The following is a 20,527-nucleotide window of genomic DNA, read 5'->3' as shown; positions in this document are numbered from 1 at the left end:
GAAAACCTTGTAATATCTTTGTATCTTTTCTGCATATTTAAAACTACCCTAAAATTAAACAAAAAATAAATTTAAAAGTACAGCAAAAATTTGTCCTGTTTGAATTTTTTAAATACTGGGTAAAGATTAACACTAAAACTGAAATTAAGGTGTGGCTCATTCAGTAGAATATGTGACCCTCATCTCAAGGTTGTGAATTCAAGCTCCCCATTGGGTGTGAAGCTTAACTTAAAAGATAATAATAAAAACCTGAAATTAAAAAGATAATAAAACAACAGTCTAAGCAACTTTATGCAGAAATATTTAACAATGAAAAAATATAAATTTCCTGAAAATGACAACTTTTCATGACTGAAACAAGATGAAACAGAAAATATGAATACCATTATTTAAATAAATGTATTCATTATTTAACATCATTTCCAAACTATAGGCCTAGATAATTTCACTGATACAATCTGTCACACATTTAAGTAAAAAATCACACAAAGCTCACACTAACTCTACCATAAAATTAAAAAGATAAAAGCACTTCTCAAGTTGTCATATGAAACCAACACAATATTAATAGCAAAACCTGACAAACATCTGATAAAAAAAAGAAAAACATCCCTCACAAACATATATACAAATATGACCTTTTATAAAAGTCAAATTGCTGGCACAAAAACAGATACATAGACCAATGGAATAGAAAAGAGAACTCAGACCCACAAATGTATGGCCAATTAATCTTTGACAAAGCAGGAAACAGTATCCAATGAAAAAAAGACAGCCTCTTTAACAGATGGTGCTGGGAGAACCGGACAGCAACATGCAGAAGAATGAAACTAGACCACTTTCTTACACCATACACAAAAATAAACTCAAAATGGCTGAAAGACCTGAATGTGAGACAGGAAACCATCAAAACCCTTGAGGAGAAAACAGGAAACAATCTCCTTGATCTCAACTGCAGCAATTTCTTACTCGACACATCTCCAAAGGAAAGAGAATCAAGAGCAAAAATGAACTATTGGCACCTCATCAAGATAAAAAGCTTCTGCACGGCAAAGGAAACAATCAACGAAACTCATAGGCAACCGACAGGATGGGAAAAGATAGTTGCAAATGACATATCAGATAAAGGACTAGTATCCAAAATCTACAAGGAACTCACCAAACTCCACACTCTAAAAACAAACAATCCAGTGAAGAAATGGGTAGAAGACATGAACAGACACTTCTCCAAAGAGCACATCCACATGGCCAACAGACACATGAAATGTTGCTCAGCGTCACTCATCATCAGGCAAATACAAATCGAAACCACACTGAGATACCACCTCACGCCGGTCAGAGTGGATAAAATGAACAAATCAGGAGACTATAGATGTTGGTGAAAATGTGTAGAAACGGGCACCCTCCTACACTGTTGGTGAAAATGTAAACTGGTGCAGCCGCTCTGGAAAACAGTGTGAAGGTTCCTCAAAAAATTAACAATAGAACTCCCCTATGACCCAACAATAGCACTGCTAGGAATTTACCCTAGGGATACAGAAGTGCTGATGCATAGCACATGTACTCCAATGTTCATAGCAGCACTTTCAGCAATAGCCAAATCATGGAAAGAGCCTAAATGTCCAACAATTGATGAATGGATCAAGAAGATGTGGTTAGGGTCATCTGGGTGGCTCAGCCGTTAAGCGGCCAACTTTGGTTCAGGTCATGATCTCACAGTTTGTGGGTTCAAGCCCCACATCAGGCTCTATGCTGACAGCTCAGAGCCTGGAGCCTGCTTCAGATTCTGTGTCTCCTTCTCTTTCTGCCCTTCCCCTGCTCATGCTCGGTCTATCTCACAAAAATAAATAAACATTAAGAAAAATTAAAAATAAAATAAGATAAAACACTCCTTGCTGGGAAAAGAAATGAAGATGTGGTTCATATATACGATGGACTACTACATGGCAACGAGAAAGAATGAAATCTGGCCATTTGTAGCAATGTGGATGGAACTCAAGGGTGTTATGCTAAGTGTAATAAGTCAGGCAGAGAAGGACAGATACCATATATTTTCACTCATAGGTGAAACAGGAGAAACTTAATAGAGGAACATAGAGGAGGGCAAGAGGAAAAAATATAGTTAAGGAGAGAGAGAAAAGCAAATCATATGAGACTCTTAAATACTGGGAACAAACTGAGGGTTGTTGGGGGTGGGGGAGAGGGGAAAAGGGAAGATGGGCATGGAGGAGGGCACTGGTTGGGATGAGCACTAGGTGTAATATGGAAACCAACCTGACAATAAACTATTAAAAAAAAAAAACATCAAATTGCTTTCAGCAGTACATAAAAAAAATACATCATTAGTAAACAAGGATATCAGGGAATGTAAAGTTGGTTTAACATTTGAAAATCTATATATACAATTTAACATATTCACACTAAAAATCAAAGTTCAAATGATAATTCATGAAGAATAAGAATTTAAACAATAGAACACCTCAGTCAGCTAAGAACAGTAAAGGTCTTTCTTCATCTGATATAGGGAATTTGTACAAAACAAAACAAAACAAAAAACCAGTAACTGACATCATACTTAACTGTAAAATATTGAGCACTTTCTCACTAAATAAAGAATAAGACAAAAATGTCAATTCTCACTACTTCTATTCAAGTAGTGATCCTAGCTATTGCAAAAAGGTAAGCAAAAGAAATAAAAAGTATAGTGATTAGAAAGGAAGAAGTAAAAGTGCCTGTGTTAGCAGATGACATAACTTTATATAGAAAATACTAAAGAATCAATAAAATAGCTTCTAAACCAAAAAGTAAATTTGGAAAATGTGCAGAATTCAAGGATAATATACAAAAATATATCTGGCAAAAAAATAAAAATATTTTTTAAACTCTATAATAGCATCAAAAATAAATTAAGAATTATGTTGAGCACTGGGTGTTAAATATAAGTGATGAATCACTAAATTCAACTCCTGAAACCAATATTACACTATATTCTAACTAAAATTTAAATTGAAAAATGAAAAAAAAATTAGAATTAGTAATTAGAAAAGCATTAGGAAGAATTTACTAAAAGAACATCAAAATCTGTAGGCTAAAACTTGTAAAGTATTGCTGAATTTTTAAACACAAAAAATAGTCAGATGTAAATATATCTTATTAATTGGAAGATTCAATATGATTAAGATGTCACATTTTCCCAAACTAGCTACAAGTATAGTAAGTATAATGCAAGTACTGCCAAAATGTCAATGCTTTTTCTTTTCTTATTTTTTTTGTAATTGACAAGACAATATAATTTATATAGAAATGGAATAACCTAGAATAACCAAAGTAATTTTAAAATAAGGAAAACAAAGTTAGAGAACTTTGACTACCTATTTCCAAAATTTACTACAAAGCTAAGTGATCAAGCTAGGGCAGTACTGACATAGCTTACATGGCTGATACTTAACAAAGGCACCAAAGCAACTGAACGGAGAATTGAAAATCATTTACAACAAATGATGGTGAATAACTGGCTATCTATATGGGGAAAAAATAAACTATGACCTCCCACCTAACACCATATAAAAATAAATTCCAGGTAGATTATAGATAAGCCTAAAATAAAAGCTAAAACCATGAAGCTTTTGGAGGAAACAGGAGAATATCTTCATGACTTTGGGTAAGAAAATGGTTTTTGGGCAATTCGCAGAAAGTTATAAGCATTTCAATTTGATAAATTTCATCCAAATTTTAAACTTTTGTTCATCCAAAGATACTGTTAGAAAATGAGTGAGTAAGGCATAATTATTTGCAAAATATGTCTAACAGAGAAGTGTTACCTAGATTATATACAGAATATGTCCAGGGCACCTGGGTAGCTCAGTCGGTTAAGCATTTGACTCAGTTTTGGCTCCGGTCATGATCTCATGGTTTGTGGGATGAAGCCCTGCATCAGGCTCCGCGCTGACAGCATGAAGCTTGCTCAGGATTCTTTCTCTTCTTCTCTTTGTCCCTTTCCCTGCTTGTGCTCGCTCTCTCTCGCTCTCGCTCTCTCTCTCTCTCTCTCAAATAAATAAATAAACATTCAAAAATACCTCCAGCATAATAACAAAAAGACAAAATAACCCAATTAGAAACAGGGCAGAAGTTTTGAACAGAAAGTTCACAATGGAAGATATACAAAAGGCCAATTAACACATAAGAAGATAAGAGAACAAACTAGAAATAGCCCAGGTTTCCATCAATAGAAGACTGGACAAACAAGTTTTGGCATCATAATATAATAGAATAGAATTCAAAAATAAAAATGAATAAATTACCAAAGTATGCAAAAACATGGATGAAGCTCAAAAACATTATGCCATATGAAAAAAAACTTAACACATAGGAACGCCTATTTCATTTCACTTGTATGAAATTCCAAAAAATGCAGAACCAATCTGCAATTTAAAAAAACAAGTTGCCTCTGGAAGTGTGGTGCAGAGATTGAGTGGGACAGGACTTTAGGGAATTTTCTGGGCTAATGGTAATGTTCTTCTTGATATCTTGATAGTGGTTTGGATTACACAAGGATGTGCATTTTGCCAATATGCACATAAGATCCATGCATTTCGTCGTATGCAATTTTTAAATCCAATACAACAAGCTGTAAATGAAAATTGAACTCTAGGTAAATATATGCATGATGACGCATGTAGGGAGAAATATATGGAAATCTGCAATTTACTCTGAAATGTAACCCAAAAAACATAATGGCTTAATGCATAGGTAGAACAATGGGTAAATAAATAAATATGTGGTAAACAGTAGAATAAAAGAGTAATGCTAGAATCTAGATGGTGGTTATAAGGATCTTCACTCTAAAATTATTTTGAAACTGCTGAATATTCATAGTAAAATATTTGAAATTGAAATTCAGGACAATTTTTAATTAAACTATGCTATCAAAAACTACAAGCTATGGGACGCCTGGGTGGCTCAGTCGTTGAGCGTCCAACTTCGGCTCAGGTCATGATCTCACAGTTGGTGAGTTCAAGCCCCACATCGGGCTCTGTGCTGACAGCTCAAAGCCTGGAGCCTGCTTCAGATTCTGTGTCTCCCTCTTTCTCAGCCCCTCCTTGACTCATTCTCTCAAACATAAATAAACATTAAAAATTTTTTTCAAAAACTACAGGCTAAAGTTAAAGTTATAGTAATAATACTTTGAGGTGATAATGTAGTCAAAGAAGTGCTACACTGGAAAAAGTACTAGAGAAACTGGAGAACAGTTGTATTAGAGAAAGTAAATTGAGACAGCAGGTTATGTTCAAGGTTATATGTTGACATTTGAGGTTACAGATGAGGTGCCACTTTTTAAATAGTTCTAGGTGTGTCCAAGGAACTAAAAAGCTGGTGGAGGAAAGAAAAAGATCTTTCATGATAAGCTCAAAAACGAAGCCAGATGTTGAAGGGTAGCAACTGGATTTTTGCCAAAAATGACAATAGGCATTGATGTCACAAGGAAAATGATGTGATGTGGTAAGAGGTTATAGAACAGGTTTTTTTCAAAAAGGAAAAAGTCCTGGTCCAGAAGAAGCCAGAGAGCAAGGAGGATACCTACTTCAGCATCTGCTCTTGAGGTACAAGGAGCATGAGGGAAGAAAAAAAGTATAGGCTTTTCAAGAGAGGTGAACACATAGAAGACACCTGTGTTTCAGCTACAGTAAGAGAATATGATACAAAGACAGGAGCACAGAGCAGTTTACAGACCTCACAGGTCACACAGGACACAACAGAGGCTTAAGAGTCCGGGAACAAGGGGTTAATGATGTACAAGAAAGTACAGATAATAAAATGGGGGTAATGATGAATGCTCAGGAATATTTTATCTTCTCGAAGTGACTGAGGTAAACAGGGATGTGTGGCATGTTAAGACTGATCCTCAGTATCTGTTAAGGGAAAGAGCGTGATCAAGTCTAGTGCTATGGACCGAAGTGTCTCAGGAAAACATTCAGACCTCACTCCTTTCTCAGGCAGTGTCCAGTGGTATAGCTGGAATGAAACTGAGGAAAAGAAAGGATAGCATTGATCAGGAAAAAAATTAAAGTATTTGATAATAAATATTAAAATGTAGACATAAGCAAACAAAAAAACCACATTCTTGGAAAGATTAATTTAAAATAGATAAACTTTTAGAAAGTTTTATCCAAAAAATTAAAGGAAAACATTCAAATAACCAGTATTAGTCATGAAAAGGGGACATAACTGGAATACACAGATATTTTTAGTTTTTATTTTGGAAAATTTCAAATATGTACAAAATTAGAAAAAAACCGAATACTGAATCTGAATGTACCCATCAACCACTTCAGTAATTACTAACTCATGGCTAATTTTGTTTCATCTCTATCCTCCATCCACCCCCCCCCCCAGTCTAGATGATTTTGAAGCAAAGCTCAGACATCAAATTATTTCATCTGTAAGTAGTCAGTTTGTGTCACTAAAAGGGAGCACCTACTTTTAAAGACAGTCACTATATCATCATCATACTTTTCAGTATTCGTATTTCCCAGTAATCTTTTTTTTTTTTTAGTTTGTTTGAATCCAAATAAGAACCATGCATTGCTATTGGTTGAAATGTCTTTCTGTTTCTTTTAATGAATAGTTTCCTCTTTTTATCTCTTCCTTTTCCCTAAAAATTTTTGTTGAAATGGTGTCTTTTGTCTGGTGGTTTACCCAAACTCTGGATTTTGTTGATTACATCCTGCTGTGTCAATTAATATGTTCCTCTGTAGTCTTCATTTTGTTGAAAATTGGCAGTCAGATCCAGGGCTTCATAAGATTCAGGTTCCTTTTTGTGATAAGACAACTTAGTTCATAGAAGACATCATGTACTTCTATCAAGATCTGATTCTCTGTCTTTGTGATATAACAGCCATTGATAATCACTGCCTACATCAATTAATTCATTACGGATGAAAAATGGTGATATCCCATCATCAAAAAATTGTCAGGGAATATTCTGTGTATTTTCATACCAATATATCAACAACACTAAATAAAATAGGCTGTACTCTTAGAATATATATTGTGGAAATTGTGTCTTGAATCAGCAAGACTAATTACAATATAATAAATTGAAAATTATTAATGAAATATCTATGTTTTAGCGACATTTTCTCAAACCTTCAAGGAACAGACAATTCTTTTGTTTCAGAGCACTGAAAAAATTTAAAAACTTCACAGTTCATTTTATGAAGCAATAATCATTTTGATATGAAACTCAGTAAGAGAGTAATAAAAAAGAAAATTATAAACCAGTTTCACTGTGAGGATAAAAAATAATTAGCAAAATGAATTCAGCAGTATAGTAAAATAACTTCAAATAATAACCAATTGGGATGGATCCAGAAACGCAGAGCTAGTTGAACATCAGAAAATTATTTATATTATGAGACAAAACTCTGGATATTCTACTTAGTGCAAATAAAATGTGAAGTTGTTTAATATTTGAAGATAATACGTATACCAGAAAAAGATTTCTACTGAATAACTATACACAGAAATAAAATACAAATAATAGGCTGGAATAAACTTAGTATACAAAATCATTGACTTTCACATTTGCAAATAATAGCCACTTAGAATAATGGGATACTATAACAGCAATAGCAATAAAAATATAAAATAAGAATAAATATTATGAGAAATTCACAAGATATAAATAAAGAAAAATGTTAAATGCTCTTGAGGAATCCAATAAGATGGACAAATAAAACTGTACCATGTTCTTAGATAAAAAGATTAAACATCATAGAAATGTTACTTCTAATTAATTTAATCTATAAATGTAGGGCAATCTTAATTCCCAAATTTGTATGGAGCAACAGAAAAGCAAGAATACCCAGGGAAAAAATATATGAGGAAAAAAATCAGAATATTAAAAGGCACTGGCCCCAAAAGACATTAAAACATTATTAAGCCACAACAATTAAAGCAGTGTGGTAGCACTGATATGATCAATGCAGTAGAATAGAAAGTACCAAAATGGACCCAAATGCATACAAAAATCTAGCATACATTGTAGAGCATCTCAAGGCAATAAGAGAAGATGGCTTATGCAATGACAACTAGATAGCCGTTTGGAAAGCTGGAACCATCTTATCCCTTTAAAAATCCAAAAAAAGATTAAGGATTTTATAAAATATGAAAGTGTTAGAAGAATCCATCTGCAAATCCTTCCAGAATCTCAAATTGGGGAAAATATCTCATACAATGACACATCTAAAAGAAGAGCTTGATGAAAGACCAACTAAAGCAAAGATATTTACAGCTAATATTAATGTCTAAGTATCTCCCAAATGTGTGAAATATAGGGAAAGTCCCAGCCATAGTATGAGTTCCTCTTCTGCACATGTTTGTCAAAACAATGTGCTAATTATCTTTGCCATACTGATAGATAAAAAATAACATTCCCACATAATTTAAGCTCATGCTAGTGTTTTTAATTTAAACCTTCTGTATTCATTTCAAGAAAAAAAAAAAGACTACTTTCCTTATTTTCTATTGCAGGTGGATAAAAAGCTTTGGTTACATTGGAAATACCTTCAAAACTGGAATCAAATTGGGCTGGGTCCAAAACACTGCCCTGCCACTTCTTCAATGTATAATTGTATAAATTACTTAATGTTACTGAGCTTGAGCTCCTCCATCTGTGAAAAAGCACTAGTAATAGCTACTTCATGGGGTTCTTGTTAGAAAGAAAATGAGACAACCTTGTGAAGCTCTGAGCACGCAGTAGGAATTTGACAGGTAGCACCTTTTTTACTCGTTTCCTTGCCCTCATAGGGCAGCTACATTTCCTTGGAGGGCAAGCTGATCTGGCTGGGAAGGAAGCACTTTAAAAACACCTTAGACTCCTAAGGGAAAAGGAGCAGAAAAAATGGCTAAGAGAACCTATTCATTTTACAAATGGTAAAACTGAGGCCCCTAGGAACATTTCCAGAGGAATCCCAGAAAGATGTAAATGAAGGATGACAATTTCCTCCCATCCTCCAGAAATTGTCAAAACCGTAGTCACTGCAAAAACCTCAAACTCCAAACTTGAACCTGGCTTTTGGCTGGTTTTTCCATGTCCTAAGATATCCCAATAATCCAGCCTCCTTCATAAAACATCCAAGGTGGCAGTCCAGGAGTTAAAAAAACAAAATGAACAACAACAAAAAAAACACAACAACATAAAAAAAAAAACAGGTTTTTTTTGTTAGACTATGTCCTTTCTAGAACTGCATAAACAAGTTTGTAAGAGTTAACACTGAGAATGCCTCTTGGACATAGCACAACGGCTCCACCTTCAGCTCTCAGACTGAAGAGGACTTTTGCAAAAATGCTGCTGAGTTCTCAGAAAGCACATCTGAAATATAATCTCTTCTCATAAAATTTAAACCACACAATCTTCCACTTTTAAATATTGCAGTCCAGAATATTTACCCACTGTCCATAGGCAAAAAGAAAAATAAGAGTCTCAAGGTAAGCTATACTGATATTAAATAGACGAGATAAAAATGTATTACATTTTCTTTAAATTCTTCAGTATGCATGTCTTGATGTCATATTCTTTGTAGGTACACCGGAGTCTGATAAGCTCTTTCAATCAAATTCTTCTATGGTTTCACTCCATTAGACTTAGAGTCTTATAATAGAGGAAAAGGTTAATTCTTGCCTGTCCAGCATGATGATTCATAAATTACCAGCAATTTTTGAATATCCCCCTAAATACATGCCAATTTTTGGAGAGAAATTTCAAAAAAAATTCTATGAAGGAGCATTAGTTGGGCTTTCAAGACTAATGTCTACCAACAAGTAGTGGTAAGGACTATTAGTTTATTAGAAAAATAAAAAGCAAATGACCAAAAGATAATTCCATAAGATGAAACTTCCAAATCTAGGTAGAATTCTAAAGCAGTTTATATAACTACCTAAAGAGTGGACAAATCTTTCTTCTATTGCATATTTTATGGTAATTTATTAAAGAAAAGTAACAAAATACCCAATTCTTTGCAAACTGTAGCATGTAGGAGGGAATTAGTCACTTTTCTACATTAAAAGATATCAGTAGATGTGAATTATAAGCAAATACATACAGCAAATCTTTCAAAATCTCATCATCAGAGTATATTTGTTCCTAATTTTGTCCCTGTTGTTTTCTTCCTGGATCAACCAAATTCCAGACTTTGGAGTCTCAGCGAAAGGAAGTCATAGACATTTAGGGTTACTGAACTGTGTTTAGGTAAGGACAACCAGAAAATTAGATGTATTTGTTGTATCCTAGAAAGTTTCTACTATAGACGTTTAATGGTGCCTGAAATTCTTATCTTTTTGCCTTTAGACTGTTTACAAGCCTAGAAGCACCAGTGCTACAGGGAAATGTGAGTTTTGTGTGTCTCAAAGACCCTGAAATGGGACAATCCCACCATCACCCACCAGAGCAAGGATTGAAACTTCTGTTTTGTCAAAACTCAAAGTGCTCAAGTCTTTGCCCACCTAACATTTCATTTGTAATAGTCAATAGGTGAAATTTGTAGAGCAATTGCTACGTGCACACCTTCCTGGTAAATATTCTTAAAATGTTTTCTAATCATTGTAATGATCTAAAGACTAAGTTTTCTTATCATCCTTCCTTCTGTCATTGAGAAAATCAAGTCTTAAAGAAATTAAATAAACCCAGAGTGATGCAGATGGACCAGAAACCCTCTGCTCTATACACATATTATTCCCAACAACACTCACAATACTCTTGTATGCAAATGAGTATCCAATTCAATTCAACAAATATTTTTGAGCCATTTTTATTTGAAAAACATTATACCTGATGAAAATGAAACACAGAAATGATAAGGGACTTGCCTAAGATCTCAGTGCCAATTCACAAGTCCTGAAAGTAGTAATCATGCACTGAAACTAGAATTTATCCTCTGGATTCAGACACGTGCATGTTCAAATCCTGACGTCACTGCATGCTAGTTATGTAACCTAGCTCAAGTTATCCATTTCTAAGTTGTGGTTTTCTCTATAAATGAGTTTGGAATAGTAATAGTTGGCCAAGCTGCTAGGAGTACTAAAACTACTATATGGAAAGAATCTAGTAAAATGCATATATGCAAGTAGTATTAGTTTTCATTCCAGGATCTCTTAGGACAGTGAAAAATTGTCCCAGGTCATCTCAACATTTAGTGACCTTGGTTTTTCTGCTTGCCCCAAACATGAGAAATTTACCATCCTAGAAAAATGAACATGGACAATGGTTTTTCCCAAGTATCTAATAGAAATAATGCAGAAAGACAACACTAAATGCTTAAGCTCCCTTGCTCTAGTACTCTCCTCCTCCCACTTCTCTTCCTTTTTCTCTCCTCCCTCCACCTTCTCACCCTCCTCCTCTTTTTCCCCCCCTCCCTGTCTGTCTCTCTCTCTCTCTCTCTCTCACACACACACACACACACACACACACACACACACACACACACAGTGTCCTACCTGTAGTGGAACCATTACTAAGATTAAAGTGTTTCACTCAATAAAAATAAGACAATAAATATAAACTCTACAGAAAGATGTTTGGTTCAATAGTTCCTTTCTTTCTGATGATAAAACAATATCTAACAATGATAAATAATTGTCATTTGGCTAATTATTTCAATGGAAGAAACTGGAAGTTATAATGTGTTTTTTTTAAAGCCCTTTCCTCTCTAGCTTCTGTCAGATTTGAAAGACAACCACACCTACATAGGACCTTTTACAAAACAAGAAAAAAATCCAGGAGTTATCAGTAAGATTTTCATTAGTGAGACAATATTAAGGAAAGGCTTCTCATTCCTCAAATCCCTCACCGAGACCATCCTTTAGCAGAAAAGTTCTGGGTTACACTAAAAAGGCAATTCCCCCCGACACTCTAGTTCATCCAACTTTAGAGTCAGGAGACACAAGAGTCTGTATAGCTACCACAGAACCTAGATATGACAGAACCTGCCTGGCTTGTTTTCTCTTCTCTGAGAATTTATTCCCACCAAACATTGGAGTAGACTGTCCAGCCATGTTTGTAATAAATGATTCTTCTCTAATAAATTACATATTCTTGAACTAAGGTGGGAAATCAGATTAGATTTGAGACTCAAACATGCTAATTAGTCTCTGGAGGTGAACTAAAAACTAGAGAACCACCTTTGATCATGTGCATACCAACCCAGGGGAGGGAATCCATGGTTAGGAGAAAAAGAAAGAAAATTTATGAGAGCACATGTAGAATGAAAGAGGGATAGGGAAAGAGCGGGGGGAAAGACTTTCTTCAGATCCTGACCATTTTCCAGTTCCAGGATATTAGAAATTCATGAATCCAAACTCTACTTTCTGCCCTTAATTCCCATGCCTACTCATGATTCTTTCTGATCATTTCTTTAACCCTTAAGTTACAGTTTGTTTCTAGCAACAAATAATCCTTCACTAAAATATTAGACCCATGCTTTCTTCCAATGCCATTCTACAGAACAGAGAGAGACCCAGAAGGGCAAAGTTCCAGCCCATTTTCACACACATAATTAGCAGAACTGAATTCAGTCCTTTTGTTTGTAAATCTCTCTATAGTACTAATTATTCATTCTTGAAAATGCTAAAATGGAAGCATGAAAAACCCAAATATCATATTCCACAAAACCTAAGACCCATCATTTGTTATGTTATCATATTAACTATGACATATTGCTAAGATACCAATGATAGTAAAAGACATTCATATTTCAGATATATTAAAATGTGAAATAAAATGCTCACTTGAAATGCTGTGAAAATAGTAATATAAGAAATTGACTGAGTTTGCAACAGGGTAAGTTGAAATATATTAATTTTCATCCCTGTTTGGGCAGAACTTGCTGTAAGGTTTCAAGTAGAAAGATGAATATGATAGTATTCCTGTTTTAAAACTCTATATGTTGCCAACAGTGAAGAATCCTAGCCAAGCCCAGAGTGCTTCAAATATAGATAGAAAGGGCACTTTTAAATTCTCTCTTGATTTTCACATCCTCCATTTGATTGATGTTGAAGTCTTAAAACTGTGCTAGGAACTGAAATAGAGGAAAGTGAGGTGGGAAGAGAGATAAAAAGTAGGAACTCTGTGTCTCACCTTCATATATTACTCTTTAATCAATAATATTTATTAAGTCCTCACTCTGGGTCAGACACCATTTCAATACTGGGCCTATCACACAGAACAAGAGAAATAGATGTCATACAAATCTGAACATCATACACACACATTGTAGTGGAAGAAACAGATGACAAACAACAAAATAAAATTAGTACCATAGAAAACCTTTAAGTAGTTTAAGTCTTTAAGAATAATAAAACATAGTAAGGCATTACTCCTTTAAAAAACATGGTTTAGAAATGAGTCTCACATGCATGCAATAATTTTGCAAATCCTTTAAGACAGTAGGTGACTAAGTAACAATGTGAGTTTGAGTTTGGATATTTAGTACACTAGAATTCAGAGATACTTTCCCAAAGGCTCACTTTAGCCTTGAACTTTGATCTATGAACCCCCTCATTTCATGATTCTGCAGAAGTCCTGATTCAAAGACGTAGTACTTGATAAGAAACAGCTGCTCTGCTGACATGTCAACTCAGCAATTGGGAATCAGTTGCACATAAGCCCTTCTCCTGATTTCCATAGCGCAGCCAGGACTGGTCACTCTAGTCTTTCTCGCTCTGGAACTGAATCTTCAAATATGCCATAAGGCAAGCTTTTACATATGTGTTTATGTGTTCACTGTCTCAATGTCAGTGTCTTTTTCCTTGAGAAATACAATCTCTGTCTAATTGGTTGTCCAGAGGTATTCTTCATTACTGTCCAGAGAAGCACTATGTAATTACCAGGACAGTAACCTAAAGCAAAGTCCTATCTCTACCATCACACTACCTGCTCAGGATTAGCAGATAATCTAATTATCGGTTGTAGACAAAACAAAAATCTAAACTTCTCAAAAGGCCTGAAATCCCTTTCTGGATTATTTTTAATTTTTTTATTCTAAGAAATTATATTAATATTTATTAATTTCCAAAAACCTCAAGCAATAGAGGCAATGTATAGCATATTTGTTTCCTAATAACCCAATCTCAAGAGAAAATTATTCTCACAAGTTTCATGTGTATTCTTACATAAGGTTCTGTGTTTTCTTTCTAAAAACATATATAAATGCAAATGCAATTTTATATATGTGTAATCTTCAGTAATCCACATGTTCACTCAAACATTAACTGTAGATATCTTTTTCTAAAACTAAACCCAAATGTCATGTTCTTTTTAGGAGCTACATAGGAGTTTATTGTATGGAAGTACCGTAATATATTAAACTATTGGCATATTAATGAGAGTTTAAGTTCTTTCCAGTTTTGAGTTATATAATGATGCTACAGAGAACACACGTTTACTTGCATTATGTATTTGTGTGTTTCTACAGAATCAACTCATGAAATTTGAATGTCTAGGTCAAGGGAAATGCACGTTTTAAATTTATCAAGATAGCCATAGTGACCATGAAAAAGAATGTACTACTGTGCATACTATTGTCACATTAGGAGATTGCCTATTGTTCCACACCTGCACCCAAACTTATCAATCATTCTCACATTTAATTATCTTATCTTGAAAAAAACTATATCATTACAATATTTTACCAAGAACTCATGGTATTCCCTACAATAATTATACCTTTAGTTTTTTTAAGAAAACAAATTCACCCTTACAAATAGTATTTATTCTGGTAGAAGACTTAGAAAATAAATAAACACTTAAGAAAAAACAAAGCATGAGGAATACTTCCAGTGCCAGCTAAGGTGGAGAGAAGCAGATACAGATTCTCTCTCCCAGTGATTACAACTAAAAATTCTGAAAAGAAGGCAAAATGCACGACTCGAGGAATCTGAAAAGTAAAAAACTTTTTAAAACATATATTTTTTTAAACTATATCTGTATCTATGTATCTATAGATAGACTCAGATATGGACTTACACAGCAGGTGGATAGAGGACTAAAATCAGAATTTAAACCATGGCTTGCAAAGTGGGAGACTCCAGTCATGAAGAACTTTGTAACAGCATAAAAAGCTAAAATCTGAGGAAATTACATCTTTGTGACCAGAGGTACGGGGAAAAGACACCCCTGGAATTCAGAAAACATGGAAGAAATCCCAGAGAGGAAAGAGCTGGAGAAAGGAATTCCTCTAATTCTGTGTATAAAGTGACAGAAGTCCTGAGGCTGCCTCCAAGCCACACACACACACAGAATAGAATTAAAGAAAATAACAAAGGCTTTGAGAAGTGAACTACCATAAAACCACTGCCCAGGTTCAACAGTAAGCCCCAAGAGGCACATACTCCAGACTGAACCAAAAAGCATAGAAAAGGTTTGAAAACTGAACTGACGTTCACCCTCAGAAAGAGAATCAGGACTTGTGGTCTCAACATAACAAGGTTGACTGCCCACCTAAACAAACAAATTGACATTCTGCAGAGGATTTAACAAGACCCAGAGTCTACTAAGATAATATTCAAACCATCCAGGACACAATCCAAAACTATCCAACATACATAGAATCAAAAGTATCCAATACCCAAGAGAATAAGCAACAGATAACAAGCCTGAGATACCCAGATGTTGGAATTACCAGAGACTTTAAAGTAGCTATTATAACAATCTTCCATGAGGTAAAGGTGAACATTACTGAAATTAATGGAAATATAAAAATTCTCAAATTAAAGAAGCAAATTAAAGCTATTAAAAAAAGAACTCAATGGAAATTTTAGAACTGACAAATACAATAACTTAAATTAGAAGAAGTCATTGGATGGGCTCAATAACAGAACAGAGATGAAAGAGGAAAAAATCCAGAGATACTAAAGACAGAGCAATAAAAAAGTATATAATCTACACAGAAAGGAAAAGGTGGGAAAAAAAATAAACAGAGCTTCCAACTTGTAGGACAATATCAAAAAATCTAGCATGTCCCAGAGAGAGATAACAAGGAAATTGGTGCAGAAAAATATCACAAAGAATCACCATCCAGTGATGATCCATTTTAATACTTGATGTAGACTCTTCTAGACTTTTTTCCATACACATAAACATACACACGTACACAAAGACACACACACATACACACATACACAGGGACCAGAGTGCCTGCTCCTAGTAAAGTGTTTTTCCTTTAGTGCTTTCTTAGTGTTTCTATATCTCAATAAATATACATCTGCTTAATAATTTAATTGCTAATTAATAGTTCACTGAATAATGTAGTCATAATTTGTTTTTCAGTAATTTACCACTTATTAATTCCTTTTCTCCCTCTTTTTTTAACTATTATAAAGATTCTACACTTACCCTTATTGCCAAATCTTTGTCACATCATTGTTTTCTTCACTTATATTCCTAAAAATAAAATTGCCACATAAGAGATATTCATTCAACTAATATTCAGTCAACAAACATTTACTGAGCAGTTAATATAAACTAGGTACTGCCCATATGTGGAGGTACTATTGTCTCTCAGCCTTGCCAATTTTAAATATAATCAACAACAGTTAGTCAATCTTAAATGACAATGTTTTAAAATATGCACACTTTGGGTTCTATGGGACAAGAAAAGTTGGTCTCAAGGGGTCACTGATGGTGTAAGACAAAGTCTCCAAAAAATTCTTTAAGAGCCAAGAGTCAAATAATTAAACATCAAGAATACAAAAACATGTTGATTCACTTTCTTGCATATACTTCTTAAATAACATGAAATATCTTTTAGCATCTTCAAAATCGGTTCATGTCAGAGCTACCCATTTTGTCTCAATGGTGATCTGTAAACTATATTAAGTGACCTCAATGCTGGATCAGTGCTACAATTACCTAATTGGCTGCAATTATTTAATCATTTCTGCCAAACAACCAAATTTTATAAATTTTAAGATTGCTTTCTAAAATGTTCTATAGAAGATCATTGAAAATAATTATTATTATTATTTCCTAAAAGTTGATTCCCAACAAGTTAATCCATTTTCCTATTTTTTTAACATTTATTTATTATTGAGAAACAGAGACGGGGCATGAGCAGGGGAGGGGCAGAGACAAGGGGAGACACAGAATCCAAAGTAAGCTCCAGGCTCTGAGCTGTCAGCACCGAGCCCAACGCAAAGCTCAAACCCGCAGACTATGAGATCATGACCTGAGTCGAAGTCGGACGCTCAACTGACTGAGCCATCCAGGCACCCCAATTTTCTTTATTCTTTACATTTTTAATGTTTTATTTATTTTTGAGGCAGCACAAGCCAGAGAGGGGAAGAGAGAGTGGGACAGAGGATCTTAAGCAGGCTCTGTGCTGACAGCAGTGAGCCCAATGTGAGGCTGAAACCCACAAACCCTGAAATCATGACCTGAGACAAAGTCAGAAGCTCACCTGGACTCAGTCAGTGCCCCACTCCTGTATTCTTTTAAGAACTAATCTCCACGTGCTCGCTCGCTCGCTCTCTCTCTCTCTCTCTCTCTCTTTCTCTCTCTCTCAAAAATAAATAAACTTAAAAAAAAGAACTAATCTTTGTGAAGACAAACTGGTGGTAAGAGAAGAGCACAGAACCTATCATTAATCTGAGATGTTCGTATTCCTTAGCTAGGACAGTAATACTCAACTATTTTGGTCACTCCTTCCTTTGTGACCTCACTTTATCTTAAACATAATCTCAGCATAGCACATATGAAACAATTTACAGGATTATATTCTTTGAATTCTGTCTCTCGTAGTATATACTGAACCCTTTAAGGACAGGAAATGAATCTTCTTCATTTTTATATTCCCACCGGTTGCCCTAAAAGATGTTAGGTACAGGTACAGTTAACCCAAAAGATACTAGATACAGGTATGCTGATTTTTTTTCTTAACATATTTCAGTCTCCTTCCTCACTGCAAATGCAGAAGATAGTCCACTTAAAAATAAAGTGAATTAAAACAATGGATGGTAGCCAGGTAAAACTGGCTACAGAACACCAGTTAAATTTGGATTTCAGAAAAAAACATTTCTTAGGAATAAGTTTGTCCCAAATACTGCATGTTTCTCAAAAATTCAAATTTAATTGAACATCTCCTATTTTTATTTGCTAAATATGGCAATCCCAAAATGAATGCAATTGAAATAACTCAAGATTTCCTAGAATATCACTCAAACCAAAGCAAGTTTCTCCCTGATCTAGGAAATAAGAGTCTCTAAAACCGCCACAGATGGAATACGGAACTTTCCAGCTAACAGTGCACCAGAGAAGTTTAAACTGGGACTAGATAAGCCACCCTACCCGGAATTCTATAAACAGATTCCTGTATTGCTTGCCAGTATGGAGAAGGTCACTTCTAAGTCTTCACCTTTTTGCACATTATTGCTGTATCCCGGTGCTTTGATTTCTGGAGTCCTTACTGCTAGTGGAATTAGGAAATCTTGAAGTTTAGTATTTTATTGATTCATCTCCACCAGTCAATGTTGTGGCTTTGAATCATACATCTGTCTCTCCACAGGCAGGCTCCCCACCTTGTTCTGGAATGCTGCGCTAGTGGGTCCTTACAGGGAAAATCCTTTGGGAGAAAGACCCATGTAGAGATCACAGCAGCTGCATCGGTGCACAGCCAGACTCCATTTCAGAAGCTATTTGGTAAGCACAGATTTATTCTCCGTCAAATAAGTCTTGCTCAGTTACCTTCCCCAAATCCCCAACTGCTGCCAAGGTTAATGCAAGTCCTGACTCTGCCTGTTGATTCTTATTAATTAAGCCAATCAATGATCTTGTATCATACAGTGTCTGTTTTTAATATAACCTATTTGACAAGGCTGTATTAATTTAGGAGAAATATGCACTGGCATTCTGGCACACATTTTTCCTAATTATTTTACAGCCCTCGTTCAGCAGTGAAATTAGTCTGTGGTTATCACAGTTAATGGAAGCCCATAGCTCTTAGCTAAGTGATCTCCACCAGTCACCTGATCTTTTCTTGCTCCCAGCTGCATAAACATGATTGCACTATCCATGCAGCCTCTGGTGAATGCATAATTTGAGCGTGGGTGTGAATGTTTTAGCAAAATCTCCAGCTTCGGTGTGTTTCTTTAAGTGGATGGATAACAAGATTGGAAAGACAGGGATGTGAAGGGTCAAGTAACACGGTATCAGAAGATAGGTAAGAAGGTGCAGCTGCTGAGGATACAGAGAAAACTTGAAACCTGACCTTTGCGATTATGTGTTAAAGGTCGGAAGACAGATTATCCATAAAAAGCGCATCAGGATATAAAAATCTTCTATGTCTTTGCTCATGATGCTCTTGAACCCTGCAGTGACCATCCTACATTTTCCATCTTTTTCTTAAAAACTTTGTGGAGTTCCTAGTCAAAACTATTAACACCTCTTCTATGTTCCCATTCACTATATTCATTCATTCATTCATTCATGCATTCATTCATTCACTCACCCATTCAAGTGCCTACTAGACACTAGACACTGTGAAAGGCACTGGGGACAAACCTGTGAATAAACAGAAATAGTCCCTTCCTTCATGAAACTTTTGTCTAGTCAATGAGACAGTATATCAAACAAGTTAATTAAAATCAATAACCATAACTGTAAAAATGAGAGGAATAGGAAAAATAAGAGTGCTTTGATAGAAAATGACCTGGAGGGGCACCTGGGTGGCTCAGATAGTTGAGTATTCAACTCTTTTGATTTCTGCTCAGGTCATGATATAACAGTTTATGGATTTGAGCCCCACATCAGGCTCTGGGCTGACTGCAGAACCTGACTGGGATTCTCTCTTTCTCTTTCTCTCTCTCTCTCTCTCTCTCTCTCTCTCTCTCTCTCTCTCTCCCTCCCTCTCTCTCAAAATAAAGAAACAAACTTTAAAAAAGAAAAGAAAATGACCAGGAGGAATTTTCAAATGGTTCCAAAGGAAAGCCTCTCTGAAGAGGCAACATGACCTGAGACCTGAATAACTAGAAGGAACTAGCCCTTCTAAGAACTAAGAACAATTCCAGCAAAAGAACTGGGAGGGGGGGGGGGGCGGTCAGGGGTGCGTGAATAAACTTGGTTTATTCCAGAAACCTAAAATAGACTAGATTATCTGGAGATGAGGAAAGAGAGTGAGAATATGACCTTCTATTAAGCCCATCTGTCATTGGAATCTAGGTAATAAATGGTTGAATGTATGTCTCCTTCCCCTTTGCCCACTGCATAATAAACAACTTAAGGGCGGAAATGATATAGTATTCATTTTCATTACTGTGTCAAGAATGATGCTTTGTGTAAAGTTGGTGGGCAAGAAGCATTAATTGAATTTACTTGTATCCATTTATATGTACTATCAATTCCAATTGTATCTGTGAAAACAGAAAGCAGCTTGGTCTCTGGAAAACTAGCTAATTTTAATAGTTAATATTTATTGAACTGTTATTTACCAGGCAATGTTCTAAGCTGCTTATACATATTCATTTTTTAAGGCTTACAAAA

The 20,527-nt window shown here is 35.1% G+C and overlaps 1 long non-coding RNA gene across 1 annotated transcript in view; it reads left to right on the top strand.

The window, feature by feature from the left end:
* LOC115293947 overlaps positions 1–20,527 on the top strand; it is a 50,452-nt gene that overhangs the window by 1,678 nt on the left and 28,247 nt on the right. The window contains exon 2 of the long non-coding RNA XR_003909691.1: positions 18,555–18,688. This is a non-coding gene — a long non-coding RNA (uncharacterized LOC115293947). The remainder of the gene's footprint in view (positions 1–18,554; positions 18,689–20,527) is intronic.

The sequence above is a fragment of the Suricata suricatta genome, chromosome 6 (assembly GCF_006229205.1).
Source record: "Suricata suricatta isolate VVHF042 chromosome 6, meerkat_22Aug2017_6uvM2_HiC, whole genome shotgun sequence".
NCBI lineage: Eukaryota > Metazoa > Chordata > Mammalia > Carnivora > Herpestidae > Suricata > Suricata suricatta.
Note: the sequence above shows the minus strand (reverse complement) of the source record. Positions and strands in the feature narration are given on the sequence as shown.